This window comes from Malus domestica, chromosome 03 (genome assembly GCF_042453785.1).
Source record: "Malus domestica chromosome 03, GDT2T_hap1".
Taxonomy (NCBI): Eukaryota; Viridiplantae; Streptophyta; class Magnoliopsida; order Rosales; family Rosaceae; genus Malus; species Malus domestica.
In genome coordinates this window covers 34,813,501-34,831,445 of record NC_091663.1, presented here as the reverse complement: position 1 = coordinate 34,831,445, position 17,945 = coordinate 34,813,501, and the positions used below count along the sequence as shown (strand labels likewise).

The 17,945-nt window shown below is 38.5% G+C and overlaps 1 long non-coding RNA gene across 2 annotated transcripts; it reads left to right on the top strand.

The window, feature by feature from the left end:
* The first annotated feature begins 2,649 nt into the window (after positions 1-2,649).
* Positions 2,650-4,552, top strand: LOC114825546 (uncharacterized). Of its 2 annotated transcripts, none has more exons than XR_011578904.1 (3): positions 2,650-2,789; positions 3,087-3,184; positions 4,319-4,552. It is a non-coding gene; the product is annotated as an uncharacterized lncRNA (long non-coding RNA). The 2 variants fall into 2 exon arrangements; XR_011578905.1 differs by having other exon boundaries at positions 4,304-4,505.
* Positions 4,553-17,945: the final 13,393 nt, after the last annotated feature.

The following is a 17,945-nucleotide window of genomic DNA, read 5'->3' as shown; positions in this document are numbered from 1 at the left end:
CTTTTGGTCACATGGTTGGTGATAATAGAGGCAGGTTTCCGAATAATTGTGGAGTACTGGGCGTACTTTTGGTCACCTGGTTGGTGATAATTTTGGGCTTATGGGCCTTCGCCCTCCACAACATGCCAGCCCATTTATTTTGGGCTTTTTTTTTTTTTTTTTTTTTTTACCCTCTGATGGAGTTTATACATATTACCCTTTGATGAGGTTTATACAGATGTTTCCGAAAGATAATAAAAATAAATTACATTATTCTGGTGGAATGTTTATTTCTTGCTTTTGCAGTGTCACCATGTGCTCTAGCAGAGCAAAGTCTTGTAAATGAAAAATCTTTCCCTTTACATAGTGTTTTGCCAGGGCCGGAAAGTTTGAACCATGTGAGCATCATTCATGAGGTAGGGCTTTCTGCTTTTTCTCCTTTTTTTCTGCTTTTCTTTCTGCTTTTTTGCTTTTGTTTTTCAGAAAATGGGAACCTGCATGATGAAAGTGTGGGCATTGGTGGTCGACAAAAGCAAAAGTAGCTTCAAGTGGTTTTAAACGGCAGCAGAAGCACCACGGCTCGTCGACGGACGACTCTTGCTGCTCTACTCGTTCTTTCCCGGCCACTGCATGGAGCACAGTTGATCATTTCCCGTTTATAAACACTTGGAATCTCCCCAATGTTCTTCTCCAGTTCTCCGCGGCTCCCCGTCATAAACCTCGGCGAACCCATAAAGTCAAAAAGCAACTTTCTTGCAACCATTTCATGATAGTCTTCCTGAAACAGAGATAGGATCTGGTTGGAAACAAACCTGAGCTCCCTTTTAGGCATGTCCTTTAGATTGGTGACCTGAATGAACGAATTGATCCCACCTGGCTTAAAGTGCAGAGCATTGATCCCCCACTCAGGAACCTGCACTCTTCACCTCAGAAAATTCTTTAGCTTCTCATCTTCCCCGATCCAAATTCGAACTGGCCGCAAACGGATCTGCGATTCGACAGACCTTTCCCGATCCAAATTCGAACTGGGTTTCCTGAATACTGACCCAAAACCCCAAAAAGCGACGACCTTTACTGCGATTTCGTCAAATGGAAGATGATTTGAAACGACGAGTAGAAGCTAAAAGTGGGAAGTTGGTTGATTTGAATCGACGACTGCACTGCCGTGAGGTGTGAGAGACCAAATGGAATCTGCTTCTGAGTGCGATTCCTGAAGATGCTTCAGAGCCACTTCCGCCGCAGCTCGCGTTTGCTTTTCTTCCAGAAGCTCCACATTCAATGATTCAATCATTTGACGCAGCTGCTTCACCTCCTCCGATTCGCCGCCTTCCTTCTCGCTCGGCTCCGACGATTGAGAATCCCAAAATCCTTTGAACTGAGACTTCATGATTTCGTTCTGCAATTTGAGCTCCATGACCGTCTGGACAAGTTGATCGTGAGTGTCGGCCGCGTCCGAGCCGCCATTCTCCTGCACGAGATCTCAATTGCTGTCGCTTCTGCGCTTCATCAGTTTCGAATCTGAATTCGAATTCTCTTCCATTTGGTCGTCGACATTGTTACACGTTTCGTTTCAATCGTTTTGGTGGTTGGAGAATTGGAGATCTCTCAGTGCAGGGCGGAGAGCGGAATTGAAGATCTCTCAGCGCATGCGGTTTTGCTAAGTTGTTGTGGCTTCTAGGATTGAGCCAATTGTCATGGACAGAGAAGGATATGAGCAGAGCTAGGGATATGAGCAGAGCCAGGGACTGAGGAAGCCCACACTCTCCGCCATGATTGAGTGTTTTGGGTTGTGAGAAGAATGGAGGGGAAGGGGAGAGGAGAGAAAGCAAACGGCATGAGTGAGGGTTTTGGGTTATGGAGAACAGCAAGATAGGCGTTTGAGGAGGAGCAGGGAATATGGAGTTTGTGATATTCTTAGAAAGAGAGAGATCTGAGGAGTGTTTAAGGGATGAGTTTTTTTCTGGGTTCTTTTTGCAGATACACGGGGAAGATTGTGAAGGTTTCACGGTGGTGTGATAAAAGATTGAAAGAGAACCGACGTAACTTTTCGTGTCGATTTCCCACAGACGGCGCCAAATGTTGATGCACAAAACCGGAAGTCTTGGAACTAGGGGTGGGCAAACGGGTACAGGAACCGCAGGTCGGGGCGGGTAATAGAGGTTCGGGGCGGGTACGGGCCGGGTCCTAATTTTGTAAAACAGAAAAGGGCGGGCTGGGCCGGGCCGTAGACATTTTCAGTTCGGGCCGGTTCCAAACATATTAAAAAACGGGTACCCGGACCGGCCCGTTTGTAATTAGAATGTACGGACGAGATTGAAGATCATATCTCTATCCAATCTTAACCGTTCGTTTTAGGTTTCCTTGTCCTATCGAATTCGACTCTGTCACTCTCTAATCTCTCACTCGAGTCTCAGTCTCTCTCGCCGTCTGTGAATCGTTCCTTCCCCTCCACCACCCCGACATCACGACGGTCCTGGCGACCACCACGACAGCCTAACAACTTCGACGGCATCCCAAACTTACAGAACCCAGTAACCCCACCACCCATCTTCTCGATTTGTCACTTATCTCTCAGTCTCACAGGTAAAAACCAACCTTTGTGTATATAACTGATCTGCATTTCGAGTTCTCTGCTTTATTTCCGGTGTTAAATTCCTAAATATTATGTGGGTCGAGTTTGATTTAGTTGTTTTTCTGCATTTCGAGTTCTCTGATTTTGAATCACCTGTTGTGTTTTTAAGTCAATTTTATGTGATTAGTGCCAGCATTTTTTAAGGATTTGAATCTGGTACTCAGTCTCTGTCTCACAGGTAAAAACTAAAAACCAATTGAATCTTGCCCTTTGGGTGTGAGATAGGTTGCGTGAGTCTATCTGTGTAATGTGATGTTTAACATAGCCATTAGTTGTTTGGGGGAATGCAGTAGTGAGTCTAGCGACAATCTGATTTGTTGTCCCTTAATTTATTTACAAAATTAAGCATTGATGAGCTTTGAATACTAACTGATTATGCATTTTTTAATGAGGAAGAACTGGATATCTACATTGTGTTGAACAAATATAACTTATCTATTATGAGTTAGATCTAATGTTGATTTTTTTCCTGCAGGGCTCTGTATCTTTTCTTCTTGGTCTCTTTTTCCTTTTCGTTCGGTGGCCAATAGTTGGTATAATCTTGGAAATATATGGCTGCCTTAACTTGTTCGGGTTAGTTTCTGCTCTTAACATTGTGCTCTGCTCTGAATAATATCTCAGTCTGTAGTATATCTAGACTGTTCTGGGTTTTGATGGAATTAACAAAACTCTCTAGTTACCTAGAGTTAGTGAAATCATCACAGGCGGGCCTGTTAGGATTTGTCTTAAGAGATATAGTTTTAGTTCACCGGTGGAGGTACAAAATACAAACTTAAAAAGCTTGATATACAAGCCAGCATCTTGATTTCACAGTTATTGTTCTTGGGATTCTGTTCCAGTTTTTCATGGGTTGTAGACTAATCACCTGCAGTCTGCAAGGATTTTTTGGAATGAAGAATTGAAAAAATATTATTACAACTTATCGTTTAGCTATTACAGTGTACATATATAAATACTGTTTGATAGAAGAACTGATTGTATTTCATTCATATTCAGTGAGAATCTTGTTTCTGGCTCAAACTAACTTGCTTAAATATGAACATGCCATGGCGGAGTTGTTGTTTGGAGATAAGTTGTCTTTGTTTTATTCATACAAGTAGCTAGGAGATCTTTATTGAACAACTCTGGATCACATTAACTTATTTATACAAACCGAATAGTAAGTTGTTGACAGAGGTGTTAAGATTATGTTATAGCTTTTCCTAAGCTTCTTGGTTTGTACTGATAGTTGATGGTCCTGCACACATGTTCAGTTTGTAGCTCTTATGTTTAGAAGCTTTCAACCGATGGCTCACATGTTCTCTGTGCGTGTGTATGTTCTCTGTGCGTGTGTGTGTGTGTATGTGTGTATGTTCTGTGTGTGTATGTGTGTATGTGTGTATGTTATGTGTGTGTATGTGTGTGTATGTGTGTATGTTCTGTGTGTGTGTATGTTCTCTGTGTGTGTGTATGTTCTCTGTGCGTGTGTGTGTATGTTCTCTGTGCGTGTGTGTGTGTATGTGTGTATGTGTGTATGTTCTGTGTGTGTATATGTGTATGTTCTGTGTGTGTGTGTGTATGTTCTCTCTGTGTGTGTATGTGTGTGTATGTGTGTTTTGTTTTACTTATATGTGCAGTTTTTATATATGTGCAGTTTTGATTTATACATGTGCAGTTTTGATTTATACATGTGCAGTTTTGATTTATGTGCAGTTTGGTTTTATGTAGATCGAGCATACATTCTTTGAGGAGCAAGACTGAGCTAACTATTCTGGGATTATTTGATTTTTGGAATTTGGATGTCTTGGACTTTCGGATATTGTGTATGTGGATTTCATTTTTAGATGTTGGAGGACGATGTAATATTGTTATTTTGGATGTATTGTTAAAATTTAATTTATGAACTTGGATATTAGACTTTGTATTTAGATTAGATGTGAATAATGGTGAATTTGTGCAAAATCTGCATAAATGCAGTGTCATTGTGATTGTGCAGTTGCAAATTGCAAACTGTGCAGTTTTCAAACTGTGCAGTGCAGTTAAAAAAAAAAAAAGGGTACCCGTGGACCCGGCCCGAACCGGCCCGTTTTAACCAGGCCGGGTAATGTCCGGTTCCTATACAAGAAAATCCAATCCCCGCCCCGTCCCGGCCCGTTTCGGGTAATGTCAGGTTCCTACAAACTTAGGTTCGGCCCGGCCCGTGCCCAGCCCTACTTGGAACAACATAAATCTGGCCGTGAATCTGCAAGTAATGTAAATGACACAAGATGTATCGTGGTTCATCCCAATGTTTGGGCTACGTCCACACTGATTGTATTGTATTTCTCTGAGAAGTGAGGGAGAGAGTGTGAGAGCTTTGCTCTAGCCAGGAGTGACTTCCGGTTTGTGAGGGTGAGGAGACCCTTTTATAGAATAAGGGCTCATCCCCTAATTACATATTTGCCCCTTCATTTATTACATAATTACATTTAAGTCCCCCGAGTATTTATACGAGGTCTAAATACGAGGCCCTAAATATGGTATAAACAAAGTGCTTTCTATAAGAAGCCTGCAAGAAACTTGCAGAAAACACTTCAACACTTCAAGTACTTTTTGAACCAAAAAACATTTTCTGTAAATTGATACACAACATAATACTCCATAAATTAAAATTGAACATCCCTCCTTTTGAACAACAAGGTTTGACTCATAAGCGATTCATGTTTTTTTTATATTTCTGATATTTTAAAAGAGAAAAAAAAAACATATTTGACCATGTTGCTATGAATTAATTAATAGAAAAAGATCTTTTGAGAAAAGCACTTAGGGCCATGTGAAAAAAAAAAAAAAAAAACAAACAAATACAGCAGGGTTTGTTTCTTTGTGAGAGTGCATGACCAAGCTGGATAATCCTCTACTTGAATTTCCTTATGAGTTTCATTGCGTTTACCAGCACATATGAAATAAAAAAGTTCGTAAGTCTCACAATGGAATCCACGTTCAATACAAGAACAATGATGAATTAGAATGATTACAGAGTAGTCAATGCTTAATTATTATCTTTTTCATTTTTTGATGTCTTTTTATTTTATTTTTAAGTGTATCGATATTTTTACACTAAAATAAGGAGGAGTTCGGCTAAACCACACAATAAACAGCTTAATTTCTTTTGATTTCAAGTAAATAAAAATGTCAGTGATGTCACTATTTTTCTTTCCATAATCCATTCATTTATTCATTTGCTATGTAATTAAGGGCATGACTATTTCATTGAACCACTTACCATTTTATCTTAATCTCGAAGGATTACTTCCCATGTCCGGCCAAACAGAAAGGATTACTTACCTTAACCATGATGTGAATGTCCTTAATTCACACAAAGCTTATCGTATTTACTTTACTAATTATGCTTTGCCCTTTTGGTTGGTGGGTGACAGAATCAATTGGTCCACTCCTAACCCCCTAGAAGCTCGCATATAACAGGACATGATCCAACCGATTTTGGTAAATCGCTGTCGACCCAAACGTAAACAAACTCACAACTCTTCCGGTCAAGTTAGGAACACAAGTTTCCAATGTCCTTCGCTCTTTTTTTTTTTTCTTTTCTAAAGAAACTAGTTGGTGGCTCTATCATGATAATTCATTTTTTGGGAGCCAGGAAAGCTCACATAAACATTTTAGCATTTTCTGATTATCATTGTGTGAGTCATCAGTGTCAAGAATCGAATTCATAACGTGTTATGTGGAATACGTACCTAAAATTGGAGTGACGTAGTAGTCAATACATACGTGAGTTATGTCAATTACATCAAAGTTCGAAATTCGTGTATTATGATACTTAGAATTTTGTATTATTTGATGATAAAAAAGGGCTAAACCCCAAAAAATTGGAATAAACTCAAGTATATTGATTAACAAATACTTCCTAATCTAATGCTTCAATTAAAAGCTCATACGAATGTGGCTTGTTTTCTTGACGATTTATATAGGGTGGTGCTATCCAAAGGCGGATGCATTGAGGGGCAAGGGGTCAGCTAATCCCTCGAACTTCAGTGAATGTTCTTGAATAACTTGAGTGCTGACCCTCTAAACTTCGATGAATGTCCATAGATAACTTGGGTGGTGCCTCTTTGAATATTGGAATTGGCTTCATATATGCCCTTCAATTGTAAGAGTGGCTCTTCTTATTTTATTTTTTTTAATAAATATTACTTTGTCAAAACGACATAATTTTAGACCCTTAGTTTAATAAAAAAAATAAACACCAAGAGCCAAAAAAATAAACGCATGGATGATGGATATGTTACTCGAGGGAGATCACGGCGTGGAGCTCAAAGAATCACAAACTTCCATCATTATCATGTGGAGCTCTTTGTTGCTATTGTTGATAAGCAACTTGTGGAATTAAATAGTTGCTTTGATGAGGTAAATACAAAGTTGCGTCTTTGTTTTGCAAGTTTGAGCCCGGATGATTTATTCTCGGCTTTTGATGAACAAAAGCTAATTTGTTTTGCTCAATTTTATCCGAATGAATTTACTACTTATCAACTCTTGGCACTTGAAGATCAAGTTGGGCATTATATTCTTTGTATGTATTCAAGTAGTGAATTTTCTCAATTGAAAGGAATTGATAGCCTTTGCAAAAAAAAAAAAAAAAAGGTGGAGACAGGGAGGAATTGTAACAACCCGTCCCCAAATGCTCTTCGAGGCAAAGACGTTGACTTTTGTTAACCTTTTTGTCATGTCATGTAAGGTTCGTTTTCTTGGCGTATCCTCGTAGTACTTGTCGCTACGGACGCGTGGCGCAAATAGAATGTAATTTGGAGTTATAATGAATGAGATATTAACGTTTAAAGTTGGGGGCATTTTAGTAAATTAACTAATTTCGAGAAGGCTCCAGATTTTTGAAGCAAAATCTGGAAAGCCATGTGTGTGGCCAATATTAAAAGGAAGAAAAGATGGGTGGTGGAGATGATAGTTAAATAAGAGAAAGGAGGGAGAGGTGAGGGAATCATAAAATGAGAGATGAGAGGGTGACCAATTAGAGAAGAAAGAAATGAAGGAATGGAAGGAGGAGAAGAAGGAGAGGAACCTGACCAGTTCCCCCTTGACCCAACAACCCTGCTCAACCCGGTTGATTTTTTAGGCGAAATTCGTCAAATTTTCGATGAATTGAGAGAATCCACCCTCACCAATCATCATTACATTACTCCCTCTTCGGTTTTCCACCTAAATTTGAGAGGAATTAGCCCTGTTTCCCAACAAACTTGCTTCGTGGGTGTCCCGAGCCACAGCGATGAAATCTGTTGTTTCTGCAAGCCCATCCGTCGACCACTACCATCCTCCAGCTCATCTTGAGCCTAGTAATAAGACCCAAACAAGATTTGGGACATCAGAGCACCGGAGAGGAATAATCGAGATTCACCTATTTCTAGGGTTTTGACGGGTTTTAGTGAAATTGAGGCATTTCCCGGCCAAATTAGACTTGACCACTACGAGTCAGGGCGACCAACCATAGTGTACGACGACGCGTGGGTCGAGACATCCCCTGACCTCCCTAGGCTAAATTTGATTCTCAAATTCTGTACGTAAAGTTTGATTGACAAATTTCCATCGTTTGAACTAGTTCCATTAAGGTTCGCCGTTTGATTATTATAGCAATCGACGATTCAACCGTTGGATCATTACCAAACTTTGATATGTTATAGTACATAATATTTGAGGATATTAGAAACTTACAGATCGGGAATCTAACGTATGAATCTTCCCGAATAGGATATGTAAGTTACATGTTCTATTTATAAGAATTCTGCGACGTGATTGATAATTGTTCTAGGCGCCAATCATTCGTGACGTCTTGATATTCGTGCTAGGGAGTTGTAGCGTGGACCTCAAGTGAGTAGGTCATTTTCCTTTTTATAGTGTGTGTGTGTGTATATATATACATATATATACACATATATACCTTGCGGTTTTCCAGAAATGTTTTAAATTGATTGTGCATAGCATGCCATGATTTAAATGTCTTATATTTAGATATTGCATTATGATGAGATTTGTGGTTATGTCAAATAATCCTACGGAGGCAAGTAGTTACTTTTTAAATATTGCATTGTTACACTTGTAGATTGTATTATGTGATGATGCGGAGACTCAGGTAAGCTTCATGTGAGTATTATGTGATTGAATGTGTTTTATTGCATTGGTATGCAAACGTTTATTTAGAGCTCATCACGGCTGCACCCCGGTATTTGTGCTCCCGCCCAGGGCTAAGGCCAGCTTTCACATGATTGTTCACCTCCCGCACCGCACGCTCACCTTTGATCCAAGTCTGGTACCAGCCTGTCGTACATACCACAATAGGTGGTTCCGACTCGTAGGTGACCCATAATTTATTGCATAGCTTTCACGTGATCGTAGCACTTGAGAGTACATATTTATACCCAGCCTGTCATATAGGTCACACTAGGTGACTCCGCCTCGTGTGCTAGCCTAGATTGATGAGTTATAGGTCCAGTCGTACAGGTCACGTTAGGTGACTCTGACTGGCATACTATTTTATATTGGTTTCACACCTGCCTTACACTTATTATTGCTGAGATATTGTGGCATGGCATGCTTCTATTTTCACTGCACTCATGCATTCATTTTTGTACTTATGCAGTATTATTTTCTGGAAATTATATAGGTTTTAAGGCGAGGGGTTATAAAGTTTTCAAAAGGTTTTTATTAAAACTTTTATTTTTAAGCCAACTCACACATGTTTTTCGCCCCTCCAGGTTCTAGTAGCAAAGTTTTCGTACCGACAATGATTATTGACAAATCTTGGGGTAGACGATTACCATCAATGGTATAATTCTTACCCTATTTTACTGTATTGTACTTATACTTTGTCATCACGTGTGAAATGGGTTCATACCCGCTCACCGCGCACTCTTGTACTTAGGCACTTTTAGGTTTAAATTTATTCATATCTTCTACATCACTACACTTTATGGCTTCGTCACCTTCCAGGTGTTAGCCAACATAACTTGATTCGGAGTCCTAGTGGACATCCCGGGTCAGGGTGTGTTAGTTTGGTATCAGAGCATAAGTTGGGCAATATTGCGTTCATCACACACGTGATGTAAGCATTCTCAGTTCTTGAGCCTAATGTTCGAATCTTGCCACCTTGTCGAATACAAAAAATGTGTTAACTTTTCCTAAGTTTTGGGCCGTTTTGTTGACTTGTCGACATTTTAGAAGGTCACTTTGGTGAACGCTTTTAGGCTTAAAGCGAAGAACTTCCCTACTAAGGAAAGATGTAGGTTTGAGACAAGTTGATGGCCCTAAAGCAGGACTAATGTATCGATAACGGTGTATCACCAGGGAACTATAAATCAATCCCATCATTATTTTCAAGCCATCATTATCAATCTTTTCAAGATAGGAAACCAGAACTAATTTTGATTCCTTGGCAATACCTTTTAGCATACCATTTATTAGGATTCTTACGAAGTTTACTTCGACAAGATTCAAAAAAAAAAAATTGTTTTGAGCAACAACCTGGTGCTAAAGTGGTAGCACTTAACGAAAGAAACATCTAGGGGACAGTCACTTTAGTCCCCGATAGTACTAATATTCTTAAACGCACTAATTATCATTTCAGATCTTTAGGAGAAAGATCAATTTCCGTTTAAGCCCGTTCTAAAGTAGATTATTAGTAAATTATTCTTTCCGACTTTGGGACATCTTAACCAATACGAGTTTCTAAATTTCTTTTGGTGATGTACTCGTCATTTCGATGAGTATAGGCACCAAAATACGAGTTGGTATACCTATGATTAGTATAAAATCATTGAAGTAATGAGTATTTCCCCTACAATTATGGAACCCCCTTACAAGACCAGTTCCTTATCAATCGTCCAAAAACCACCCACTTGAGTGGGCTCTAGTTTGTAATCAGCTTATGATGGCGCTACTAATTGACGATATTGTCCGATATCCAGGAACTGTCAACCAGTATTCGAACGGTATGATTTCTAATACTGGACACATGTGCTGGTATCTGGGATTGATACCTTTATACTAGAATGTCGGTTCACAGTTTCAGGGTAACGAATAATATCAAAATGTCATAAATCCATTAATTAGCGCGCGACTAATAGACTGATTAACAGTGATTGCTGCAGCCGAAGAAACTAAATCTCGGAAAGTTAAGAGCAAGCTTTGTATTAGGATAGTAAGCTCATAGTTGTTTTTACCTTATCACTTATATAGATAAACATAACCTTTTCAACTAGCCATTTTTTCGATCACTTCTACAGGCAAACTGTAAAAGCGAAGTACGAGAGGCAAACTGCAAAAGCGAAGTACGAGTTAATTTCTCATTATTAGAGTGAATTAAGTATCGGGAAAGCAGTGAAGACCTATTAGCATATGGCATAGTGAGAGGAAGTACTATGGTACGTTTTGAGGTCGTACATTCAGGCGTCATATTCCAAAGTCTTACCTGAGATATTATCATCGATCCACATTCTCATACTACACTACTTTCCTTGCGTCTTTTCGAGCAACTCCTACCGTTTGGAAGAACTTAGTTACTAAAGCTTACCGATTAGAAATTTATTCAACCAAGCCCTTTAGCCAGGAACTTCGAACCTTAGGATCATACCTAGATTTTAGCAACTTCCTCAGGTGACGACTACAAACTGTTGTCCCCTACTTCGAGTTGATGATCTAGCCAACCCACCTTTTGTAACTCGAGTTTTCTTCCATAACTTGGCGACTTCGTAGTAGTCTTTTCAACGATTTTCTCATAAGTTTCAGCAATGAGACCAAATTTCTCAAACATTAGTTTTGTTTAGATTAGTACTTATCTCGGGAGACGTGATCTTCGCGGACAATATTCTTTCCTTCTTCCAAAAAAGGTTTTAGAGGAAAAATGTTGAAATTCTCACAAAGTGTTGTGAGATTTAAGATATCCTTAGTCTTGTCGAGTTTATTGACAATTGGTTAGCGATTTTCGGCTATAGTGTTTTTCCTCATTATCGACCAATATAAATTAGTTAAGCTTGGGGTGTTAATTATGGATAAAGTTTCTGACAACCGAACTATTGTTCTCACCTCACCATCACTTTACACTTTTTGATGACATTGATCATTTTGGAAATCCATGATGACGTGTTCCTTGGATATTTCAATTGTGTAGAGGTAGTATGATGGATTATCGCTTACATTTCCCAACGGTATAACTGTTCAAAATGAACCATCATACATATGACCTAGAGTCAGCAGTTGTCATTTTCATCTGAAAACCGAATGGTACTTCTCTGTGAAGAAATATGTCCAAAATCTTTATTAACGTTAGAACTTCCCAATTTCACTTACTGTTGCAAAGAGCTAAGTTTCTGACAGCAACATTGGAAGAACTAAATCAACGTCTATGATTGCACTATTGTGAATCATCCTAGTTATGCAAACGTAATTATTAAGCACCGTAGTAAGAGTTGGTCCTACCCTTAAACATTTTAAGTCTTCCTTATCCCATTCTAGTTGAAGTTCATGAGTATCGATGTGATGTTACCTCTACCCCATCAAGAAATCGTTTGAATGGTTAAATCACTTTTTGTATCTAAATGCAAATGGGAAATATCACCATAAACTCCTAGTACGAGGTATCTTGTACATGTGGAGATTATGATGGTGTTTCGATGTTTATATATCGATTTGACAAGTCAACCCATTTTTCATTGGTTCAGAGGGACTACATTTTAGACCACTTGGTAAAATTACCCATTCTTGAATTTATCAGATTTTCTGGTATTTTGATCAACATCTTTTCTAACTATGACTCCATAGTCACTCCTTTGTGCTGGAAATACATTCTAGTCAACTTTGGGTACGTGTCTACTGTACTGCAGTTCGTATTATTTCGAAGACAGGTAGACTGTTCAGAAGAATTGCTCGGATATTGAAATCTAGTTGTGATCATTAATTCTTCAATCACCCGTCAAATACTCCGTTGAATGGATCGTTACCATTGGTGATTGAATATTCCGGAAGTTGTTTTTGTAATGTGATGGTAGACAATCAATCTAGATATTTTGAACTTTAAATTTGATGAACTTGTTTTGACTCTCAAATCCTTGAGTGTTCTTTTAGCCTTCTCAACATGGTTTCTCACTCAATCAGTGGGGAATTCACGATAGGTCGACTCAGAAGATGTGTGCAGCAGTTTCATATCGATGCTAGTAGTAACCATTGGAGTATAATCTTCTTGCGAGTTTACCAGACTTACCAAGAAAAAATTCCAAGCGGCTTTAAAGATTGAGTTGTATTTCAGCATGATATTGGTGAAAGTATGAACGTAGGTTATAAGCTTGGCGATTGTGGCGTTAATTTTCAAGTGTGGCTCAAAACTGCAACTGTCATTCGAAGAATGTCGTCAGAGATATGGTTTCTCTAATTTAAGCTTTCAGATCTTATAACCTTTGATTTGGAGAACAACTCTAGTGATTAGTCACCAAGGAAGCTTTTCGCAATATGTGTTCGTTTCTACGTATATTTCCATTGTTTCACTCCAGAGTCTTATTGTTGTGGGAACGTGGACATCGAAACACTTCTAGCAACTGGTTTGGTACTTTCTAGGATAGTACGATATCGTGATCGAGGCAGGAATCGAACGATCTAGGCATATTCGCACATGAGGAGCAAAACAATATTTTGGCATCCTCAGGAACTTCTCACTAGCTTATTGAGACAACGATGAGTTATCGGCATTACATGCTGCAAATTGTAATATCAATGGCTTAAATGTTGGGTTTTTATTTTTCATGAAAATATTTTTCTACAATATTATTTTATTTATATGGGTATTTTGCCATTACAAATTTTGGGTGAGTTATTTCCACTCTTGGTTTTAAACTCAATACAAGTATTTAAATCGTACGTTTATATATATATATATATACGTACGTTTATATATATATATATTTGATATTTTATTATATGTATATTTTGTTTTCCTTATGTTATTACATAATAATTGGTGTTTTCAACCTTACGGTTTATACGGGTATTACACTACTATACTATCGAGGAATGAAGAATGTATGAGCTTGGAGGCATGAAAGAGGAATAATTGCAATCTGATCGCGATGGAATGACATTCTTTTTTATGCAGCCACTCTAACTCGATTTCTTCCTTGTGTATGTATTTACATACATATTTTCTCCCTATTTTCAAGTATTTTACATTTAGCAAGTTATTTTAAATTTCGGGGATGAAATTTTCTTAAAGAGGGTAGATTGTAATGACTCGTACCAAAAAATTACAATCTTTATAAATTTTAAATGTGAATTTACGGAAATACCCTTCGAGGCAAAGACGTTGACTTTTGTTGACCATTTTGTCAGGTCACGTAAGGTTCGTTTTCTTGGCGTATCCTAGTACTCATTGCTACGGATGTGTGGGGGCAAATAGAATGCAATTTAGAGTTATAACGAATGAGATATTAACGTTTAAATTTGGGGGCATTTTAGTAAATTAACTAATTTCAAGAAAGCTTCATATTTTTGGTGCAAAATCTGGAAAGCCAAGTGTGTGGCCCAGATTAAAAGGAAGAAAAGATGGGTGGTGAAGATGATAGTTAAAAGAGAGAAATGAGGGAAATATGAGGGAATCAGAAGAAAAAAAGAGATGAGATGGTGACCAATCAGAGAAGAGAGAAAGGAGGGAATGCATGAAAGAGAAGAAGGAGGGGAACCGAACCGGTTCCCCCTTGACCCGACATCCCTACTTGACCCGGTTGATTTTTCAGGCGAAATTCATCAAATTTCCGACAAATTTAGAGAATCTACCCTCACCAATCATCATTACGTTACTCCCTCTTTGGTTTTCCACCTAAATTCGAGAGGAATTGGCCTTGTTTCCTGACGAACTTGTGTCGTGGATGTCCCGAGCCATGGCGGCGAAATCCGTCGTTTCTGCAAGCCCCTTCGTCGACCACTACCATCCTCCAGCTTTTTTTTAGCCCATTAACAAGACCCAAACAAGATTTGGGATGTTGGAGCACTGGACAGGAAAAATCGAGGTTCACCCATTTCTAGGGTTTCAATGGGTTTTAGTGAAATTGAGGCATTTCCCGACCAAATTGGACTTGACCATATGTATAAAACTTGCTCTACTCACTGAGATATTCATTTATGTGAAGTTTGAGTATTTTTAGAAATAATTGATTTTTTCAGCGACTCGGGGCCGCCAACCGCCGTGTACGGCGGTGCCTGGGCCAAGACATTCCCTGATCTCCCTAGGCTAAATTTGATTCTCTAATTCTATACGTGAAGTTCGATTGACAAATTTCCGTCGTTTGAACCTAGTTCCATTAAGGTCCGCTGCTTGATTATTATAGCAATGGACGATTCAACTGTTAGATCGTCACCAAACTTTGATACGTTATATTACATAATATTTGAGGAAATCAGTAACTTACAAATCGGGAATCCGACATACGGATCTTCTCGAATAGGATATGTAAGTTACATGTACTATTTATAATAATTCTGAGACGTGATTGATAATTGTTCTAGGCATCGATCGTTCGTGATACCTCAATATTCGTGCTAGGGAGTTGTAGCGCATACCTCAGGTGAGTGGGTCTTTTTCCTTTTTATAGTACACACACACACACACACACACACACACACACATATACCTTGCAGTTTTCCAGAAATGTTTTAAATTGTTTATGCATAACATGCCATGATTTAAATGTGTTATATATATTGCATTATGATGAGATTTGTGGTTATGTCAAATAATCCTATGGAGGCAAGTAGTTACTTTTTAAATATTGCATTGTTACAATTGTGATTGTATTGTGTGATACTGAGAAGACTTAGGTAAGTTTCAGGTGAGTATTATGTGATTGAATGGGTTGTATTGCATTGGTATGCACACGTTTATTTAGAGCTCATCACGACTGCACCCCGGTATTAGTGCTCCCGCCCAGGGCTAAGGCCAACATTCACGTGATTGTTCACCTCCCGCACCGCATGCTCACCTTTGATCCAAGTTTGGTGCCAGCCTGTCGTCCAAACCATAATAGGGGTTCCGACTCGTAAGTGACCCGCGATTTATCGCACAACTTTCACGTGATCGTAGCACTTGAGAGTACATATTTATACCCAGCCTGTCGTATAGGTCACACTAGGTGACTTCGACGCGTGTGCTAGCCTAGACTGATGAGCTACAGGTTCAGTCGTACAAGTCACGTTAGGTGACTCCGACTGACATACTATTTTATATTGGTTTCACAACTGGCTTACACTTATTATTGCTGAGATATTTTGGCATGACATGCTTCTATTTTCACTGCACTCACGTGTTCGTTTTCGTACTTATGTAGCATTATTTTCTGAAAATTATACAGGTTTTAAGGCGAGGGGTTATAACGTTTTCAAAAGGTTTTTATTAAAACTTTATTTTCAGATCCACTCACCTTTATTTTTCGCCCCTCCAGGTTCTAGTAGCAGAGTTTTCGTACCGACGTGGATTACTGGCAAATCTTGGGTTAGACAATTACCATCAATGGTATAATTCTCACCCTATTTTACTGTGTTGTACTTATGCTCTGTCATCACGTGTGAAATGAGCTCATACTAGCTCACCACACACTCTTATGCATAGGCACTTTTAGGTTTAAATTTATTCACATCTTCCACATCACTACACTTTATGGCTTCGTCACATTCTAGGTGTCAGCCAACACAGCTCGATTTAGAGTCCTAATGGACATCCCGGGTCAGGGTGTGTCATGAATAGAGTACATAATGATGTGTATTTGCTAATTGTGGCTTTGGTTCTACCAATTGCTACTGCTTTAGTGGAGAGAGTTTGTTCCGCTATAAATATTGTGAAGACTATATTGCGTAACCGAATGTGAGATCAATGATTGAGTGATATCATGATGGTTTATATTGAGAGCAATTTTCTTTCTTCCATTGACAATGAAGCTATAATGCGACATTTTCAAAATATGAAAACGCGTCGGGAACTATTGTAACTTGTATTGTTATTTGTTCGATAAGTTTTGAATGATGGAACCATGGTTTAATTTTTAAGGTTATTATATGTCTAAGAAATGTTTGTAAACTTTTACATGTAACCCCCCGAAATATTTTTCCTGAATTCGCCACTGGTGCTATCCACACTACCTTTTTTATCTTTCACACATTTTAAAATTTTCGACTCTCGGATCAGTGGATCAAAATGATCAAAAGACATAAATTAACAAAAAATGCATGAGAGATAAACAGAGGTGTGTAAATAGCACCACTATTTATTTACTGGCTTTAGTACAATTGTACATGGTTCTCCTGCATGTCATGCCTCATGCTTATGCTGATGAGCATGAACGTCCAACTTGGTAACTACGTGCATGGCTAAAAGTGCTTCACAGGATAAACAAAAGGAAATTTAACGAAAAACTCTTGGTACTGTTCACTTTAATGAAAAATTACATTTTTACACTAAAAAGTCAATCTTAGTACTATTCACTTTACCCTTTATTTTATTCCTATCGTTAAAACTCAAAGTTTTCAAGCTATTTTCATTAATTTTCCTATAAAAAAAAAGAAAATTAATGAAAAATGCTTGAAAACTTTAAGTTTTAACGATAAAGACAAAATAAAGGTTAAAGTGAATGGTACCAGGATTGACTTTTTAGTGTAAAAATGTGGTTTTTCGTTAAAGTAAACAGTACCGAAATTTTTTCGTTAAAGTTCCCATAAATAAAATGTATCGACAACATTTGACCTAAAAAGTTAGAAAAAGTGATAGCATGGCATGCTTCTATTTTCACTGCACTCACGCATTCGTTTTTGTACTTATGTAGTATTATTTTCTGAAAATTATACAGGTTTTACGACGAGGGGTTATAACGTTTTCAAAAGGTTTTTATTAAAACTTTATTTTTAGACCCACTCACCCTTATTTTTTGCCCCTCCAGGTTCTAGTAGCAGAGTTTTCGTACCGACGAGAATTACTGGCAAATCTTGGAGTAGACAATTACCATCAATGGTATAATTCTCACCTTATTTTACTGTATTGTACTTATGCTCTGTCATCACGTATGAAATGGGCTCATACCAACTCACCGCACACTCTTGTACGTATGCACTTTTAGGTTTAAATTTATTCACATCTTCCACATCATTACACTTTATGGCTTCGTCACATTCCAGGTGTCGGCCAACACAGCTTGATTTGGAGTCCTAATGGACATCCCGGGTCGGGGTGTGTTAGGAATAGAGTACATAATCATGTGTATTTGCTAATTGCATTGGCTTTGGTTCTACCTGTTGCTACTGTACTATTTTAGTGGAGAGAGCTTGT